Below are 18,789 nucleotides of genomic sequence, written 5' to 3' on the forward strand. Positions count from 1 at the left end.
TGAAAGGTTAAAATACTCTCGTGTAAATTATCACATGCAGTAGCTTCCCATTGAGTGAGTGAATGGCGGTTGTAGGTCGTTAACAATTCGAGGAAATCGCTGCTACGGTGAGGGCGAGCCAAATTTAAGTTCGCCTGGGGAGGTTGCCCCTACCCTGCACATGGCCAGTAGTATTACAGTTAATTCTTATTTTTTTTAAATCCCCGTCGCAAAAGGCCATATTGTGTTGTTTCCTGGGAGATGAATATAAAAAATAAGATAAAAAAGTTAAGAAGTTGATAAACGTTCTTTCATTTAATGCCACTCCAACAACTAAAACAACCACCATTCATTTTGCCACAAGAAGATAGTAAATTATTACTATTTTTTAACTTCATCTTCTATAAACCTTGAAGGTGAGATCAGTGTATAATATGATAGATGAGAACATATTTTCCTGCAAGAAACCTCGGAATTGGCATTTATATCATGATATGATTGATTACTTTGAATGGAGGAATCAGAATGTGCATTGAATGTTGGTATAGCTTGCATTCCGCGGGCGACGTTCGCTTGCTTTTACTGACAGCTAGAAAAGTTCCAGCCATCAACTAGAGACTCGCAGGTTTGAGGCATTTTGTTGGACGTCATGGAAGCAAAACTGTGTCATGAGATGGAACCTCGCCCCTCAAAGCATCAATAATGGTCCAGTTCACCAATTTTCTTTATTGGCTGTTTGTGATAGACTTGCAAGAATAAAGAGATCCGCATTGCCCCGTTTTGTGATCCATCACCTACTTATCGAGCTGTTTATGGAGGCAAATCGAAAGCTTCAAAACCTTTCTCACGTGAGTTGATGAGGTCACGCACTCCTGTCAAGCGGGTAATCGTCATTTCTCAGCTACTCCTCATTTTGCGCTCCGTAATTCTTTCTTGATAGCACTCTTGTTTGTGCTGTGAAATGAATGCCTCACTGAACAGTTCTTCCTGATCGAGTCAATGAATCGCCCTCTAATGACGTCACCAGCTAAAAAAACTGAGCAGCGACTTTCACATTGTTTTTTAACTGAAAGAGAAGGGACGACTGTGGAGCATTTAATTTTTTCGTCTCGACTTTCCTCTCCATTCCATTTTTTAGAATAGGTAACGTTTAATGATTTAACATCTCGGGTGCGAGGTACTACAGGACATCATACCACGAAAAAGGGAATAAACCCGCATGATTCAGGGAAGCGTGATTTTTGGAACTCCGAACTGGCGTTGACAGATCGATTCCAAAGCAATAATTTGGGTCGCATACGGATTAAAATGCCAACGGAAAGAGCATCCCTCGGAAATAATGACTGCCTTATTTGCTTATGAGATTCTCTTCCAACTCGACGCATTCCAAACCAGATCGGATATATGATACCCTTTTTAATGCATCGAAACAAAAGAATCAGCACGCCCCGGACCCCAAAAGATATTCCCTCTCTTATTTTATGATGTCATACCCATGAGAAAAATCCTCATGCGTCTTTGCAATTTCTTAGCAGCGAAATAGATTTAGGGTAAAATGACGTCAGGAGCCCACCTATCTCTCATTTTCCCCATACTCGCTCATAAAAAACAGTACATTTGAGTCATTGTAGCACAACAATCCGAATATTGGCATGTTGCCATGACGAAACTCTCTCCCGTCAGATAAACTTTTCATTTTGACGTATTTAATTACTTTTTCTTCCCACTTTACTTTACTTTTAGACTACTTTTCACCCACTCTTCAGAGCACTTCTTCCTCAGTCAGTCTGTCAATCACTACGCTTCGAATGCTTTAATTGGCCCCCGCGTCGCTCCCATCAAAAATGAATTTTCCATATCAGATAAATGGGACTTTGTACAGCATAAAAATCCCTCATTGAAAGTGTTTGCAAATATCAGGTGAAGCACTGCTTTGAAAACTGCGAATGCGACATCGATCGAAGTTCACAGTATTGGCAGAACAATTTCATGCAGGCCAGATCTTAAACAGATTTCTTAAACAGATCGATCAGGAAAAGGTATTTTTGATAATCATGCATCCTTCGTCTGGAGATGTGACAATGAACTTGAGTTTCATTTGGTATCAAAGAAAGCCGTAACGACAACTTAACTGAAAGCAAAATTACGATCCAAACTCAAATTGGAGACCATGTATCATTATATTCTCGCGTTAATGTGTATTAATTTAATTTAGCGAACACCGAAGACGCCTACTTCCAGAGATATGCCAACCTAATCGTTTAGGGTTCAATTCCCGGCGATGGTAGAGATTTTCAGGATCTGTACGATGGTAGATAGAGTGCTCAATAGAGGGCACCTCAGGCGCAGCATTCCGTCCATAGAGCATCTGGAGAGGGCGTTAGGTGAAAAAAGTGAAGCCAGCAGAAAGCTGTTTACCCGATGCGCTTTTGTTCGTCCGCCATATTCCGTTACCTCGCTCGCTCGTTTTCCCATAAAGGTACGTGTTAAGAAAATCACCTAATTTTCAGTATACCGAGGCTGCTGAAGCATTCTGAAGGTATGCTGATCTTCTAGAATTCATCTTAATACTGGTATATTATTATCTCCTTTAAAAAGTGAGTATTTAATCTAGAAAACGACATGTTTATTCAACCTTCGCAGATGGTTTGCTGCGCGGCTTACGGGTGCAGTAATTGCCCCGGTAAAAAGATACGTGGACTCACATTCCACCGGTAAGTTGCAAAATAGTCAATTATTAGTAATATCTATATCATTGGCTTGAAGTGCATGGTCAACCTTGTTAATTGTCTATGTATGTGCCGCGTGCAGCAGGTGGACTCATGTGCGGCATTGTACTGGTTATTTGTTACTTATCCTTATCAGTGCTAAAATTGTATTATACTATGTTGAATTTTGTCATGAGTGATAATGCTTATCGTAATGAAGTAAGATATTTAAAAATATCCGTTCTTTTTCGGAACTCTTTTCATCCCTGCGTACCATCGCTGGTGAACATTTTTGTGTATTGACATAATGGTACAAAAATTTTTGTGCCAATTCGCGGTACAAGTTGTGCGATGTGAGTGAATTTCGTGCTTCATTGAACACTTGGTGTTCAGATATTAGGTCTATTTAGAGCGGAGATACGCATGGCACTCTTAGCCACCGAAATTCGACATTAGTTAAAAATCATAACACATGTACAGGAATTTGTGGTTCTCAACCAAGCATTGGCAAATTAATGTTGTTTTCTACAAATTGTGGAAATTAGATCTAAAATGCAAAATTGTTAAGTTATTATACTGGCCTTACAATTGCGTCTCATGTTTTGAAAGGAATGCTTAGCAATAATTCAATTATCGACCGAAAAGTTATTATGATCATTAGCGATGACCAGTAACAGCACTTACTCGGCAAAAAAGGAACACGAACTTCTTCCTCTGTTGATGGGTTGATATACACCTTAATTGATCTTATTTAGAAATAAAATGCTCAGTCATAAAAATATTGTTGTAAAAAGCATAAGTTGATATGTATTAATGAACCACTTTACATGCCCAGAATGTGTTTTTTCTTGTTTCATAGCCCATTCATGTCACCTAAACTCTTAGAAAGTGGAGGGAACATGTTCTAATTAGTTTTTGCTGAGTTACAGCAATCTCTGGTTAATGTCATTTTTCATATAGCTCTTGTTCATCTTTTTTTGCTCGTAGGTGTTGTTTATATTTGTTTTTGTGATTACAACTTTGCTGAAGCAACAGCTCCTTTATCTATGCTATGATCAAGTTGGTGCCTCTTTCATTTTTTTTCAATTTAGTGCCCCTTTCCCTTTCATTGCTTCTTTGTGAATGTGTTCATCATGATCAATCATGTGTTCGTCTGTTTTGCAATTTGAAAAAAATAAGTAATTACCCTGTATAAGGCGATGAAAGTTTGTGGCACATATGGTGGTTTCCTACTAACTACTCGCCCAGAACTCATGATCTGTCAATGAATTTCCCCCTTTGACTCAACATATCTGTCTTTCGTTACAATTATCACTTCAATTTTAATCAATGTGAATAACACTCATTAAGGATATTGCTTACGATACAATAAACAATCTATTTTAGGCTATATGTACACTAGGTGCACGCATATGTCACACCACTACAATACATAGCAAACAAAAGTATGCACCTATTTTGTACCACACATGTGCACCATAATGTCAAGTTACTCAAATACTAGCTTGCAAAAATTCAATTTCATTACTTTCATTGTTTTGGCATTAAAGGGTGACAAAAATATTGCATATTTTAGACAACATTAAATGGAATAGGATTATTTTGTATATGTGTAGTAAATTGTTCCCAATTTGATAAGGACCAACTCTGTTTACCACCAGTGTGAAAGTGCGGTGGCCTAGTGGATAGACCATTGGGCTACTGCTTGCAGTGTGACACCTTTTGACACATCCAACAGAAATTCATGCATTTTGTGGTGGTCAAAGAAAGTAATCAGCCCTCCTATTCTGAATATCTTGCATTCAATCACTTGTTTAATTAGCGACGAACTTCAAATGAACTCGAAATTGAAATTTCTCATTCATTGTTCTCCTGATGAAGTAGAAACTTAAGTGATAGCATTTTTCATAAATATCTAGAGGTTTATCTTGATTGATGATGCTAAGCATTTGATATATCACACAGATTCTGCCCATTGAAATTGTCAAATAATTCCTATTTAGGTTTAATATAGCTAAAGAATTTATGCATATTTTTAATTGCAGGTTCAGCTAATCCAGTAGCCGATGTAATTGAGGTTGTATGAATGTACAAACATTGGAAATAATCCCGGAGGTGTGGCGGCCTTCATCATGTATTCATAATTCTCTTGCCAATCTGAATATATCTTAATAGAATTTTACATCATGTCTGCCTGAGATTTATTGTGAATTTGGTTACTTTGCATTAATTGTATAAATAATCAGTTTCAATAGCATTGTTTAATCATTCTTCAAATCTGAAAATGTAACATTTGATGGGTGTGTACATTATATAAGTTGGAAAATGGGAATTTTTTCTTTTTTAATACCTCCTACAACGATTCCATTTAACACAGCTGTTACCCACTGTGCATGTTCGTCTGATTTTGGGGAAGGAAAATAATTTCTGATTTGTCAGCACTTGAAATTCATCAGACCCATTCTCAATTTCTTAAGACAGTATTGCTTACATGGCAGTTTACTCGGAATTGTAAGCGAAATCTCTTTCGAGCTTGTCTCTTAGATGACATTTTACTTTCCTAATGCTCAAATTTTTCCTTTGATGAGGAAGCCCTTTTGATTAATGGCCATGAGGTTATTAACAGTAGTTTCGGAAATGATTTACACTGTGTAACACTTAGATATTGAAGTTACATATCCGAAAAAAATGTCCGGCGCCAAGAATCGAAGCTTGACTTCGCTGTGTTTAAAATTTTCTCATCAATACTTTTTGTAGAGCATTCATAAGTAATGGTAGGCATGATTCCCGATGTAATGTTTTAAGTCTTGCTAAACCATATTATTTTCCTTGAATCACGATTTATGTATATTTTTGACGGATTATTAGCCAAATAAAATCTTGTAGTGCACGCAATAGCAATTAAACGTGATTATTATCGTAGCAGTCAGTGTCCTCCCATTCCTCTCTCGTCCATTTATCCTTTTATATTTACTTTCATAATTGAATTTGGTTTAAAACATTCTATTGTAAATATCAGAAGTTATATACTTTAAGGGTTCACATGAATTCATCAGATATTTTTCAGCTTACAGCCGAAAATTAGTTGCTATTGTCGCAAGTGACTGGTCGTGCGTCATATTTTTAATTTGCCGCACCGTGGTTGAATCGTCTATTTCATCCAAAAGATGCATTTTTTCCGGTTTTATATTCAACAAATAATCTTCGCTCATCGGTGGGAACGGTTTTTTCCGGCTGTCAGTTGGGAAAATATTGAGTTTCCTTTGACGAATATCCCATAAGGAACCATGTATTTCTGCTTCACCCGGGGTAAAGGAATATGGCGGACGGGCTGAAGTGCCACGCCCCCCTGGCTTCACTTTCCTACCGTGGGAGGGGTAGCTAACGCCCTCTCCAGATGCTCTATGATTCCGTCCGTCGGATGGGACGTTAAACCGTAGTCCCTTCGGTGCCTTTCGTTCAGACCAGGCGCTTGCCGACGCCGGGTTTCTCTCCACCCTTCCCTCCTATCATTCCCCCGCGGCGCAAGTGGCCTCAAACGTCATTCGCCTCCAGGAAACACTATGGACCCCACCCTATGGCGCGACGATGGACGATGGCGCCCACATCTGCATCAGATGTCCTCCACGTTGATGTTTGCGTACGTGCGTGTGAAAGGAACAAACAAACAAACGCACCTTCAGGCTATCTCTCTCATCCAATCCCCTTCTTCTGAAGCTTTCATTTTTTTTTATTCCCCGATGCAAATCCCCATCGTCCATTGGCCCATAGCTATCGCGATCCTCTCTGGAAACGTATATCAAACAGGGATTACCCTTCGCCGCTGCGGAGGGGACCTTTGAAAAAATTCACGCCACGAATTTATGTATTTTTCAAAAACCCTCCCGCGGGTCGTTTCCATGGGAACCTTCGAAAAATTACATGGGCGTCGCTCGACGGTTCCATGAACTGAGTGCGGCGCTGAGATAAAAATATTTGCCCATAAATGGTTCCATGGAATTACCGTGAACTATAGAAAGAGTACATTCTTCCGCTTCCAAGGAATGAATGGCCATGGGGCCCATTAAAATTCCCGAAAGGAAATGGGAATCGATCGACTCGCCATCTACATACTTCCAAAGCAATGAATGGAAAACAGGGCTAAAATCGCTGATCGCTGCGAGATTCACACCGCCTCCAGCTAAACATTCCATCGGCATTATCCCAATCCATATGACGCGTGAAGATGGTTTGGGAGCCAAGCACTGAAACGTCGGCAGAGTCCAAGACGCGGAAGGTTTTTGCACCTTAATTTGAGGGAAAAACGTCTTTAAATATTCAAAAAATACAGCCAGGTAAACTAAGACGAGTCACTAATTGGCTAAAGGCTAACGCATATCAGACCTCAGACGCGTTTTCGTTGAGAGGCATTGCATACCACCAAGGCGCTACAAAGTGAAATGAAACCGCATAAACATTTATCACATCGTATTAATTTATTCGTTTTGTGTGCATAGTAGTGACTAGTTTTAGTAAGTGTGTTTTAACACATGGGTAATAATTCTCTTGCAATGTTTAAAGGCTAGTGTTTAAAAAGTGCGAGTTCTTCACGGGGAGAATCCAAGTCAGTCAGCATAGCAACGTTGAAGGCTAGATTTTAGCTCGCAGATGACGTAATACCTGTGCAAGTGTGTCATATCCGACCGACATACGACCAATGCGACGAGCAAACAGGTATTCAGAACATCTACTCTTCGTAAGTCAGCGATTCGAAGTGCCTGTCGGGGTTGGGAAATTTAACAAAAAAAATTAACTTATTAAAGGTAATTTCGGTAAAAATTAAATTGTTAAATATGAAATTTACATATCTGAAAAAATTTGTAATTAAATTCAAATGTTAAAAAGTAATTTTAAATGAAAATTTATTTATTGTGTTTCTTTAAAAGTTATCAAGTAACCAAAAAATCTATTTTTTCCGCAGCTGAAATAAAATATATACATTCTTTTAGTTCATGAATAATTCATTACCTTCAATTTCAAAATTCATTAAACTCAAATAATATTCCCATTTAACAAATGGTATCGTTTGTCCGTCCTCTTCTGTCCGAAGAAAATAATTCCTACCTCACTAAACACCTTGTCCTGATGAAGGACTACGTCAACGCTGTTGCATTTGTTAAAGATATTATTAGAGTAGCATAGCTCGAGAGTTAGTCATCAGCCTTATATCTTGCTATGAGCCACAATGCTATATCGTGGCAATATCTTACTCTCCGCGCATTTTCGTTTGTGGAAGCGTTTCGGTACCTTTGGTGACCAACACAATTGACCCCGCTTTACTAAGGGCACGTATTTGTGTGAGTCTATTCTCGCACAAATGCCTTGCTATATTGCATTCTTCGTTTTCTTCCCTTTCTCTCTTTGACAAGATTGCCGTTCAAATTCGACATTCATCAAAATATCACTATCGTAATTTCCCCCCTATTCCTCACACCACCCGGTGAAATTTACTATTCTTTGTTATTTATTTGTAAATACTGTTGAATATTTTTGTTCATTATTGGTTACGTTGCTTAATATTATTAAATCGTTTCTCCTGTTATTTTAGTCCTTTGTAATTGGCCTCGTGATGTTATTGGATTGGATTAAATAAATAAATATAAGGAATAAAATCCAGTTAGTTAGTTAGTTTTGTATAAGTTCATACAAAATTTAAGGGAATAAAAGTTGACAATGTTGACTAAGTTGACTAAAAGCAACGATTAAATTAGTTAATAGTTAAAGAAATTATAACGATTAATTTTAATCGTTACCTTTTTAAATATTTAATCCTGAAGTAAGGCACATAGGTGCCTTTCTATTATTCACTCGGTGACATCCTTATAAAAATCGCTCCTCATCGTCAGTGAGGATCACTTGGGGATCAGACCGGGTCTTTAATCAATCAGCGAGCGAGCAAAAGGCGTCCTTTGAGTGCTGCGTGACAGCCTCCGCCTTCGGTTCGAGCGGCGTCAATCGACAGACAGTGGTGCCTCGGGGTCGGTGTCTCACAATGGAGCCTCGACACCCCTCATCCTCATTCACACCCCCTGCCACACTCCATGGACGGACGAAGGAATGTATTCTTCTGGGGGCGGCAGACAGACAGACGCATAATCGCAAGAACCTCGTCTCCTTTCATTCGCGCAGAGACTCCATTTTATATCCCCCCCCCCCCCCAGCCCCTCAAATCTCTCCCTTTTTTATCATCAACGTTTCCACCATTCGTCTCTTTTTTTCCTCTATCCCTAGAGGCGCTGTAATCACTTGTTCCGCCGTGTGACGCGTTCAGGTGGCTTTTCGTCTCGCTTACCGCAACTCACCTCAACTTATCTCGTTCATTTTCGCCCCTTATTATGGAATTAGGTGAGTTATTTGGATTTGGCGATGATTTTATTATTAAGTACGAGCGGCCATTTCATCGCACTCTGCTGCTGGTCTTATCGGGCGGTTAGTGAATAGGTGTGGCCTTATTTTTCATTCATGAGCAGAGGAAGGAATGTAACGCCACTAATATCGAGGCTTCGAATGTACGACACAAAGATAGCAGTACTTTCCTTGACTTATGCGAGAGGCAATTGGTATTTTAAGAGAAACCCTAAAGTTTAAATGGGGAGGCTGGCTTTGAACTCCCCTAAGCACGGAAATTGCGTCTATGGAATTGACTGTTATTTTTATAGTTTTGATTTGTTTCGAAGGAGGCACATTGATAATTGGATCTTTCGAATTATACGCAATCCTTTTCACCTATATTTCGGCAAATAAAAAACAAACGTTTAGCTTGTGTATTTACAAATAGTGGGCCATATGTGTTTACTGAACGCCCGAAGAGACCCATAGCAGAACATGGACAAAATTATTTTAAAAATAAACGCATAACCCAAGCATCACTATTATAACACAAGCATACATTGACTCAACTGTGAGGTTAAAAACTTGAGAAAGGCAAATCAAATTGAAGCGATGAAACTCGAGTCATTAGTTTGGGGAGGGGATATCTCTCATTGTAAGACGGTGGAAGGAATATTGATAGCAATGGCTATCGATGATCATATTAACAATGGAAAATCCTTTGCTATTGTTTTTAGTTTCATATACAAAGATGAGTTCGAATTTACTTCGCTCCGGCAGCACTAATATGATACATCAAAAGATAACACGTGGTCTAGTCATTTTATAATCTAAATCCTTGGTAATGAAGGACGGCTTTGAAATATAAACGTAGATATTAATATCTATAAAATTTCATAAAAAGAGATCCGAAATGTCCATGCATTCATTTATCTTATTTCTTGTTTTTAAAGTCTTTCTATGTCAGTGTATAAGGGTTCGAACAATTCTCCAGGTTGCTGATTCCATGCAATAACTGCGCTGTCGACGGATGAGATGATTTCACGGTTGGTACACGGTCTGAGATGTAATTTGGAAAGTATTTTTCACTTCAAGGTTTGGATGATTTCAAGTGATGAAATGATGTTAAAAGCATCTGTGTTTCAATCTAAAGACTTTTACTCGGAGTTTTAAAACATAGTACCTTTTATCACCATTTCATAATGACATTCCACAAGGTTACGTCTATAATATTGAATTGATAGCAAGTCACGTCACGCCAAGATAAATTGTCGTAAGCCGGACGTTTTTCATGAAGCAGTTCCCTGCGTTGACTGGATGGCTGAAGAGATGGGGCAATGGGACAGCCAAAGCAGTCGACCAAAAGCAGGGCCGCCGTGACAATGCAGAGTGGAATGCGCTGATGCCCTCTCGCGGGTAATTCTCAAGATAAACGCTGTAGCCACGGTGAGGAAAAACATATTAAAAAGTGGCGGAGGAAAAATGTCACTCGGTCCATGAAGAAGCGGAAAAATCGCAAATTTTTAGTGTCCCAACTGTTTGATCGTGTTGCGTGCGCGCATTTTTATATTCGACACGCGCTTTATTCTGGGGGAGATTATCCAAGGATGGGCAGCTAGATAGCGCAGAGGGGTTTGATTTTTTGCCGCCAGCAGTGGAAGAGGGTGGGTTCTGTTGGTTGGAGAAAGATCAAAGTGAACTGACAAATATTGCCTCCGAGCCGTTCGTCCGATATCCCCAAATGAGATTCATGGCTTTTTTCGAGCGCGCATTCGAATTCATTTATTTTTCCCTTTGTCTATCCTTGCGTGCGCTCCCGTGAATGGTGGAAAGTGGTCGAATGAGTCTAAAGCGGAGAGTGTGGAGTCACACACGAAAGCGCTTGGATGTATCCTTTTGCCATTTGTTCATTTTCGTTGTTGCATTGTAACTGCATTCCGTGTTCTCATCTTCACATTATGGAGCATTTTTGACATCCATTCCTTCGCAATAAACGCTCCTACAACCTGATTCAAGTTCGGGCTCATTAAAAATATTCTGCTAGCGTGCGGAGTCGTCATGAGGTAGGAATGAGTGGCTTTTAAATGGAAAATAATAAAACGATTGAATAAGTGCTAACAGATTGATTTCAGTATAACTCTTGATGTCTGACCTTGTTTATGAGGGTGCGGCGTTTCGTCAAAAACTGCTACGGGCGTACAGACAGTGTTACCCAGATGTTAAGCGAATTAGGCTGGGAGCCGTTGGAGACTCGGAGGCTACGCGCTAGGCTTAGATTGCTTGAACAATTGAGAATGGATATCTTTAAGAGAGAACATATTATTTGAGCCACACTATATCTCCAGGTCCGATAGAAGCGATAAATTAAGAGAGATGTTTTGCCGAACGGATAGATATGGGAATTCGTTTTTCCCCCGAACCATAAAGGACTTTAATAAACGCTAGTCCCAACCTCGTTAGAGCACTTCTTTTTTTTATAGTTGTAAACGGCTGGTGTCCTTACGCCCCCTGCCACACGCCTTTTAGGCGGCTCGCGGGGTATTATGTAGATGTAGATGAAATTATTACTGAACTCATCTTTTGAAAAATAAGACGTCAAAAATATATTAAAAAAGGGAAACCACTGGTTTTATCCAAAGATTTCCTTGAGTTTTTATATATCTTCTCTCACTTGTTTTTGAAACAATTTTTTCTGAAACTATTGCAAAAACAGTAAAATAAATCGGTAATTTTAGCATAAGACCTTGAAAATCGGTTGACACCCAAATTGTTAACCTTACAAGAATTGCCTAGTTTAACCAGAAATACTGAACACAATGCGTTGTAGCAAAGATTATTAAGCATAACCATAGTCTATAAATCCTATTTTTCATGCCCTGCGTCGCACGAAGAGATTACATCTAAATAGGACATTTGCTGCACAAGAACGCAACTTTGAACTTCACTGTTCATTCCTAACCATTCATTCCTCCAATATTTCACTTCCACGGTCATCTACCAAAATAATACTTACGCGGCAGCAGTATCGGAGAATTCATCTCAGATTGGACTTCGAACTGGAAATGCAATCTCCAAAACTACCGTCACTAATTAACACTATATAATTCTATACTACAGTTCTGCCGAATGCGATTTCACGCGAAGAATGGATGTGGAGGCATGATATCGGCAGGAACATTGGTTTAGACAGGTTGCTACCCCAAGGCTCTGTGACACCGGAATGTTTTATGTGTTTTTCAGCTCTATGAGTGACATGGGACATGAAAAACAAGGTTACACATTCCTAAAAGTTTTAAATAACCTTCACCTTGATCTGCGTAAACTATGCAATTTCTGGGTAAACTACGCAATGCGTGAAGAGCTATATGCGTTATTGTGAGATTTGTTGAAACATTTCCAAAGGAATATAACTTTATATTAAGAGTGCATTATTTCAATAATTTGGCAGGTACAGTTTCCCTGAATCTATGTCGAAGCAGCAAACTCATCATTTGGTTGAATCGCGCATTCTTGGATTCGCGTCGTTCGATTGGAGCAGAGATCAGGAGGAGAAGTCCTTTGAGTTTTGCGAACCCGAGTGGAAGGGCCTCTTCATATTTCTAATCGCGACCCCTCTTATTTGCGCACCTTCAAACGCGATCGTCTCCCCTTTCGGCGAATGCTCAGGGGCGTTCGTGCGTTCAAAGGCGTCGCCTTCCGCGCATTCGAAATACGGATATGAGGGATACACGGGATGCGCCGCATCGAGTCTTCAAGAAGGAATTGAATTAAACAAAGATATTCACTTCCCGGGGAGAAACAACGCGCTGCTCTACTAAACTGCGATGATCTTCGCACACATATTGAACGGGCGGAAATTGGAGTAGACCATTGACAGCTGAGGTCTTTTGCGCCATGAGGGAGGAGGAAGACCCGGCGACGGCATCAGCTTGCTCTGACGAAAGACACCAAGAGGATCACGAACATACGTCCCATCCGATGGACGGAATATCGTGCTTTAAGTGCCCGCCACAAAACATTCATGCCTGAAAAATATCCGCCGCTGCCGAGATTTGAGCCCGGGCCCACGGGGTGAGAAACCTTCGCTGCGGCAACCACAACATTGTGATACTCATTGAGGTACCTTCTGCCCCGTGAGCCACGTCAATAGCAGAGGGTAGCAGCCAGTTGACGGAATAAGAGAATTATATGCACATTGGAGATATGTGACCACTGATTCCCACCTATCATTTACCAAGTTCCTGTATTGTTCTAGTAAAAACGAATTCATACGTCTTTCTGCTGAGAAAAATGTCTCTCCTAATTTATCCATCCTGTCGGACCCAGAAACATAGTGAGATGTAAGATTCTCCGTGTCACTCCGAATTATATCTTTTCTTAATAGTTCAAGCAATCTAAGTCTGGCATGCAGCCTCCGAGTCTCCAGCGGCTCCCAGCGTATACTAACTTGTAAAAGCTGTGTCACCCAAAAATGTGGAATAGGAGCGCATGCGAGAGAGGATTTAATAAAACGCTCGCCTTCACTTTCCGCGTACCGCTAAACTGCGCGACGGTGGGATGACGGGGGGGAAGGGGGAGGGAGGGGAAGGGGATTGCTTTTGTTGCTCCACTTTGGCAACCGTCGCTCCGGGCAACGAACGACTCCCTCGCAAAGTGCTCGACGGCAGAGAGGGGAAGTGGAGGATGGGATGCTGTGTCTCTGAAATTGGGGGGAGGTGGTGTTCCCCCAGGGGACGCTGCTAGCAGGAAAGATGCTCGCGACTTCATGAACGGAGCCGATCACATTGAGCAACTTTGCAGACTTCCGCAACTTACACTCACTCTTTCACACGGAAGATTGAAAAACTGAGCAATCTGTTCTTCAAAAGAGGAGTACGAGGACAAAGTGATATAAATACGATTTGAAATTCGATGATGCCTACCCAGTTGTAGACTCATGGCAATGCTAAAATGCTAAGATATCACAACATTATAAGCGGGAACTAGTTTTCAATCTTAGATACGAATGCAATAAAAGTTGCATTACAAAAAACTGGAGAGAATAAAAATATAACAGGACAGGCTTGCTACAAGAGAATAAAGAACGAGATTTGCCGCAAAGCGAGGAAAGCCAGAGAAGCGTGGATGAGGAACATATGTGAGGACGCACAAAATAACCTCGTACAAGGGAAAGTGGAAGCGGCCTATAGAATAGTGAGGAACCATTTCAAGGAACGAAACACAAAATGTAATACCATAAGGGACAAGAATGGAAACATTCTAATTGAAAACGAAGACAAAGCCGAGAGATGGAAGGAATACCTGGAGGAATTATACAACGGAAGCAAGCTTAGCTCAAAAGTTATCGAAGAGGAAAGTGAAGTTGAAAAGGATGACATTGGAGGAAGCATCTTAAGATCGGAATTTGACGCTGCAATTAGAGACCTGCGAAAGAATAAGGCCCCAGAAATAGATGACATTCCGGCAGAGATAATAAAAAATGCAGGAGAAAAGGTCTTAACTCAACTGTATAAAACCATCCGCGATATGTACTCAACAGGAGATTTACCTAGTGACTTCGAGAAGAACATCATCATTCCCATGCCCAAAAAGAAGAGAGCTGAGAAGTGCGAAGAATTTAGGACCATAAGCCTGACGACACATGCGTCGAAGATTCTGACAAGAATCATTTACAGGAGAATTGAACGAAGAGCAGAAGAATTCCTGGATGAGGACCAATTCGGATTTAGGAAAAGCAGGGGCACAAGAGAAGCAATTTTGGCACTTAGGATGCTCATAGAGAAGAGATTGGAGAAAAACATACTGACTTTCATAGCTTTTGTCGATTTAGAGAAGGTATTTGATAACGTGGAATGGAATTCAATGCTTATAATTCTGAAAGAAATCGGCGTACTCTACAGTGATCGTAGAATTATTCATAGTTTGTATATAAACCAAGTAGCTGTGATCAAATGTGGACCAAACGGTGCAGAAGCAAGAATAAGAAAAGGCGTGAGACAAGGTTGTGCGCTTTCCCCCTTAATTTTTAATGTTTGCATAGAGAAAGCCGTCAATGAAATCAAGGAGAAAGCTTCGGGTGTCAATATCCACGGAGAAAAAAATAGTATGCTGCGATTTGCTGACGACATAGCAGTCATAGCCGAGACAGAGAAGGATTTAAAGAAGACGTTGACAAAGATGGAAAGTACAATGGCCAGATATCAGCTGAAAATCAACAAAAAGAAGACTAAGATATTAGTTTGCAGCAAAAGAGAGGAGGCTAAAACAAACATCAACCTAGGAAAGCATAAACTTGGAGAGGTGAACGAGTTTTCTTACCTGGAAAGCCGAATTACCAGCGATGGACGGAGCAAGAAAGAAATACAAAGTAGAATAGCGCAGGCGAAGAGGGCTTTCTACAAAAAGAAGAATCTTCTTACAGCTGAAAATACCAGCATAGAAGTAAGGAAATAATTCATCAGATGCTACATATGGAGTATGTTTCTCTATGGAAGCGAGGCTTGGACGTTGACAGCAGCAGAGAAGTCAAGAGTGGAAGCATTCGAAATGTGGTGCTACCGAAGAATGATGAAGATAAAATGGATTGACCGTGTGAGTAACCAGGAAGTGCTAAGAAGAGTGGGAGAAAAGAGAAACCTCCTAAAAACCTTATGCAGAAGAAGGGACAACTTAGTTGGCCACATTTTGAGGCACGATGGTCTGCTGAAGACAATCGTTGAAGGACTAGTGGAAGGGAAGACGGGCAAGGGACGGCCCCGAATGAGTTATATAGGACAAGTTATAAAGGATGTAAAAGAGAAGAAATATGTAGCTATGAAAATATTAGCGGATAGGAGAGAGAAATGGAAAGCTGCGTCAAACCAATCTTAGGATTGTTGACTAATGATGATGATAGATAACTTTCCAATCGCCACGTCGTAGCGTACCGATGAGCAAGACTCTAGATGTTTTCCCATATTATGAACTAAGCGCTGAAAGTCATTTAGAAACCGGCTATTATAAACAAAATATAGAATCACCTTTGGAATGTATGATTGAGAGATACGGAGAAGTTGAATTTTTCGGGGATGAACAAGAAACGTAAATCTGCATGAGGCGCTTGAGTCGTCAAATCGTTCTTCAAATTCAGTGAACCTGAGAGATGACATTTGTGAGGCATTTCCTGTAAACACTTTAATTTTAAAACGAAAACTTATTTAGTGAATGTTGCTAGATAACAAGATAAAAGAGGAAAAAATAGCAATATTTCTCTTCTTTCACAATTTTGCGCCGCGTTTGTGAAGCGTGGGTACCTACTCAAAATGAAACTTTAGTATTATTTTATTTTTTCCAATCCTTTATAGTGGCAAAGTATAAAGAAATAAAGAACCCCGATTTTTCTGTTTTATGAACCTTTGCATCCCTTTCGAAATTATCGTAGCGATCAAAGGTGATAGATAATTTGATGACGTCACCAACTCCCATGGAGCGGATCACCGCGTCTCAGCTACTTGACGGCCTCTCTTCTCGCGGTTCGTCGTTGCTCGCACTCTTGCGGGTCACTTCACTCCTCCACGAGTGTTTCTCTCTGGAGGAATTCATGAGTGCTAACATTAATGACATCACAGACTCAAAAGTGGGTGGACTACTTCCGCGATTTTGCATTTTCATATGATGAAGGAATGCCTGAATGAAAGGAAGAGTATCGCTTCGTTTCATTCCTCTAGTGCCTCCCCTTTTAAATAATTGCAGCCTCTGTTCTGAGTGCATACGCCCATTACATATACCATTGTGAAGTGAAACCACTTTCATGTTTCCCAAACAGTTTCTGTGAGGAGTGTGCCAAGTAATTTCATTTATCGTGTGGAAATTCCACCGTGTATCGCTTCCATCCATCAATTCACCCCAATATGTTAACAAATGTCGGATTCGGATTCATCACCCCAAAAAGTAGGAATCAATATCGCTCCAAAACTAAGTTTTCACTCGGTTCGGTTCCTAAATGATGTTTCTGTCTCGGCAATGCACACATGGCTCCGCTGTTTTGGGTGGCTGCGTCCGTCGCCCATGGTTACCGACTTAAGGCCGTTGGATCCATCTCTGTTTGGGGTTTAATCAAGGGATTTATTACTCGGCAAACCTAATTTGGAAATGCCGCCCCGCCCCCATTCCGTTTATTTGAGCAGCAGAGGGATTTATTTCTGCGGAGGGACGGATGGTGCGCCAGCACTCATCATCAGTCACAACATCACGTCTTTACAGGTCAGCGGTAGCTTACTCCTTGCCAGGCGTGGAGCGGGTTTTGGGGGCTTCAACCCACCCCCCCGAAAGTTTTCCTCTTATGGCAATTTCCCGGGACATTTCTTGTAGGTAATAATCCATTTTTCGATATAGTTAATGTTCATAACGTCTTCCACTTTGGTCCACTCGAAAAAAATAGAGGTAATAAAGGTAAAATTGTCCTTTGCAGCCAGACAGCATTCAGAGTGATAAATTCACAGAAATATTGAGTACATTCATTACCTTACGGTAAATGAAAGACATGATTAGACAGACGGTCGAATTGCAGGGCAGGTAGAATGAGTGCTGGCTGTCCGTTCGGCGAAAACCAAAATTAAATATTGCTTTCAGCGCCATGATAATAAAATGAAGGCATAATGAATTCAAACACATGGTTTTCATATTTGTGCGAATCGAAAACAAAGCATGAGTAGAATAGGTGAAGCCTAGAAATAATAATTAAAGCTAGACTAACAGCCTTACGTTAGTCTCCTCTCTTTGGAAAACTTCATCCACTCCTTCATTTTGGCCAGCGAGCGTATATTTTACGCATTTATAGTCGATGAATTCATATTGAAGGATTATCTAACTGATTACGAATCAGGCATGAAATAAATATCCTCCCCATATTGAGTTTGGCTTTTATTTAACGCGGTATGCTGTTCTGGAACGCTCATTCTGGTGTTAGTAGCGGGAAATAGCAACATATACCTACTTGCGACGTCAGCTCATTCCCAATGATGCATTCATTATATGTATTCTCTGTGAATTTCTTAAGATGTGGTTCAAATATTTCCACCTAGAGTATTCACCGAATAAGGAAATTCTTGAAATGATGAACGGGATCGCATTCCGATACTCCGTTCTTTTGAACGAACTCAGATGGAAGTCTATCCAAGAATAAAAGTCCATCGTTCCACAGGAACACACTGAAGTCCGAGGTGTTGTGGCTTTCTTGCTGGGTGCAGTGGAGAAGGTGATGGAGGAGCAGAGGGTGTTCTGGCGATGCGGCGACCACAGGGGCTTGGAAGTTCGGCGCCGACTAACTTGATTCCCCCCCCCCCGTCGCGCCCCTCCCCTCCCCATTCTCTTTTGGGAGGGGATCGAAGTCTGCCGAGGTGCTCTCGCTCTCTTACACTATGTGCACAGTGGCGCCAGGCAGGGGTGGGTGGGGGAGTGCCTTCCCCGCCCCCTCCCCCCGTCTAAGGCGCGATCAACCGCACAAGAATTAAACGGAAAACCGGCAGCCTGCAAAAGTGAACCAACAGTGAGTACGCCTAGCAAAATGTATCCTATTCACGGATGTTTGAAAGATTCCGGGAAAATGCCATGAGGATTTTAAAAAATTTATTCGCGAATCGGTTTAAGCAATTAAGGTACGCGAGGTATTTCCGTTAAACTTGATTGCAATGGGCTGTGTTAGGTTTCAAAAGGTCTCCATTGAACGTGGAGTTCATTTTTACCCTAGATGATT

At 40.7% G+C, this 18,789-nt stretch overlaps 2 long non-coding RNA genes across 2 annotated transcripts in view; one reads left to right on the plus strand and one right to left on the minus strand.

Annotated features, from left to right (window-relative positions):
- LOC124173471 overlaps positions 1–18,789 on the minus strand; it is a 268,062-nt gene that overhangs the window by 138,855 nt on the left and 110,418 nt on the right. The window lies entirely within an intron of this gene.
- On the plus strand, positions 2,396–4,806 carry LOC124173462. Its single transcript, XR_006868570.1, has 3 exons — positions 2,396–2,518; positions 2,623–2,693; positions 4,733–4,806. It is a non-coding gene; the product is annotated as an uncharacterized LOC124173462 (long non-coding RNA).

Source organism: Ischnura elegans, chromosome 1, assembly GCF_921293095.1.
Source record: "Ischnura elegans chromosome 1, ioIscEleg1.1, whole genome shotgun sequence".
NCBI classification, from domain to species: Eukaryota; Metazoa; Arthropoda; class Insecta; order Odonata; family Coenagrionidae; genus Ischnura; species Ischnura elegans.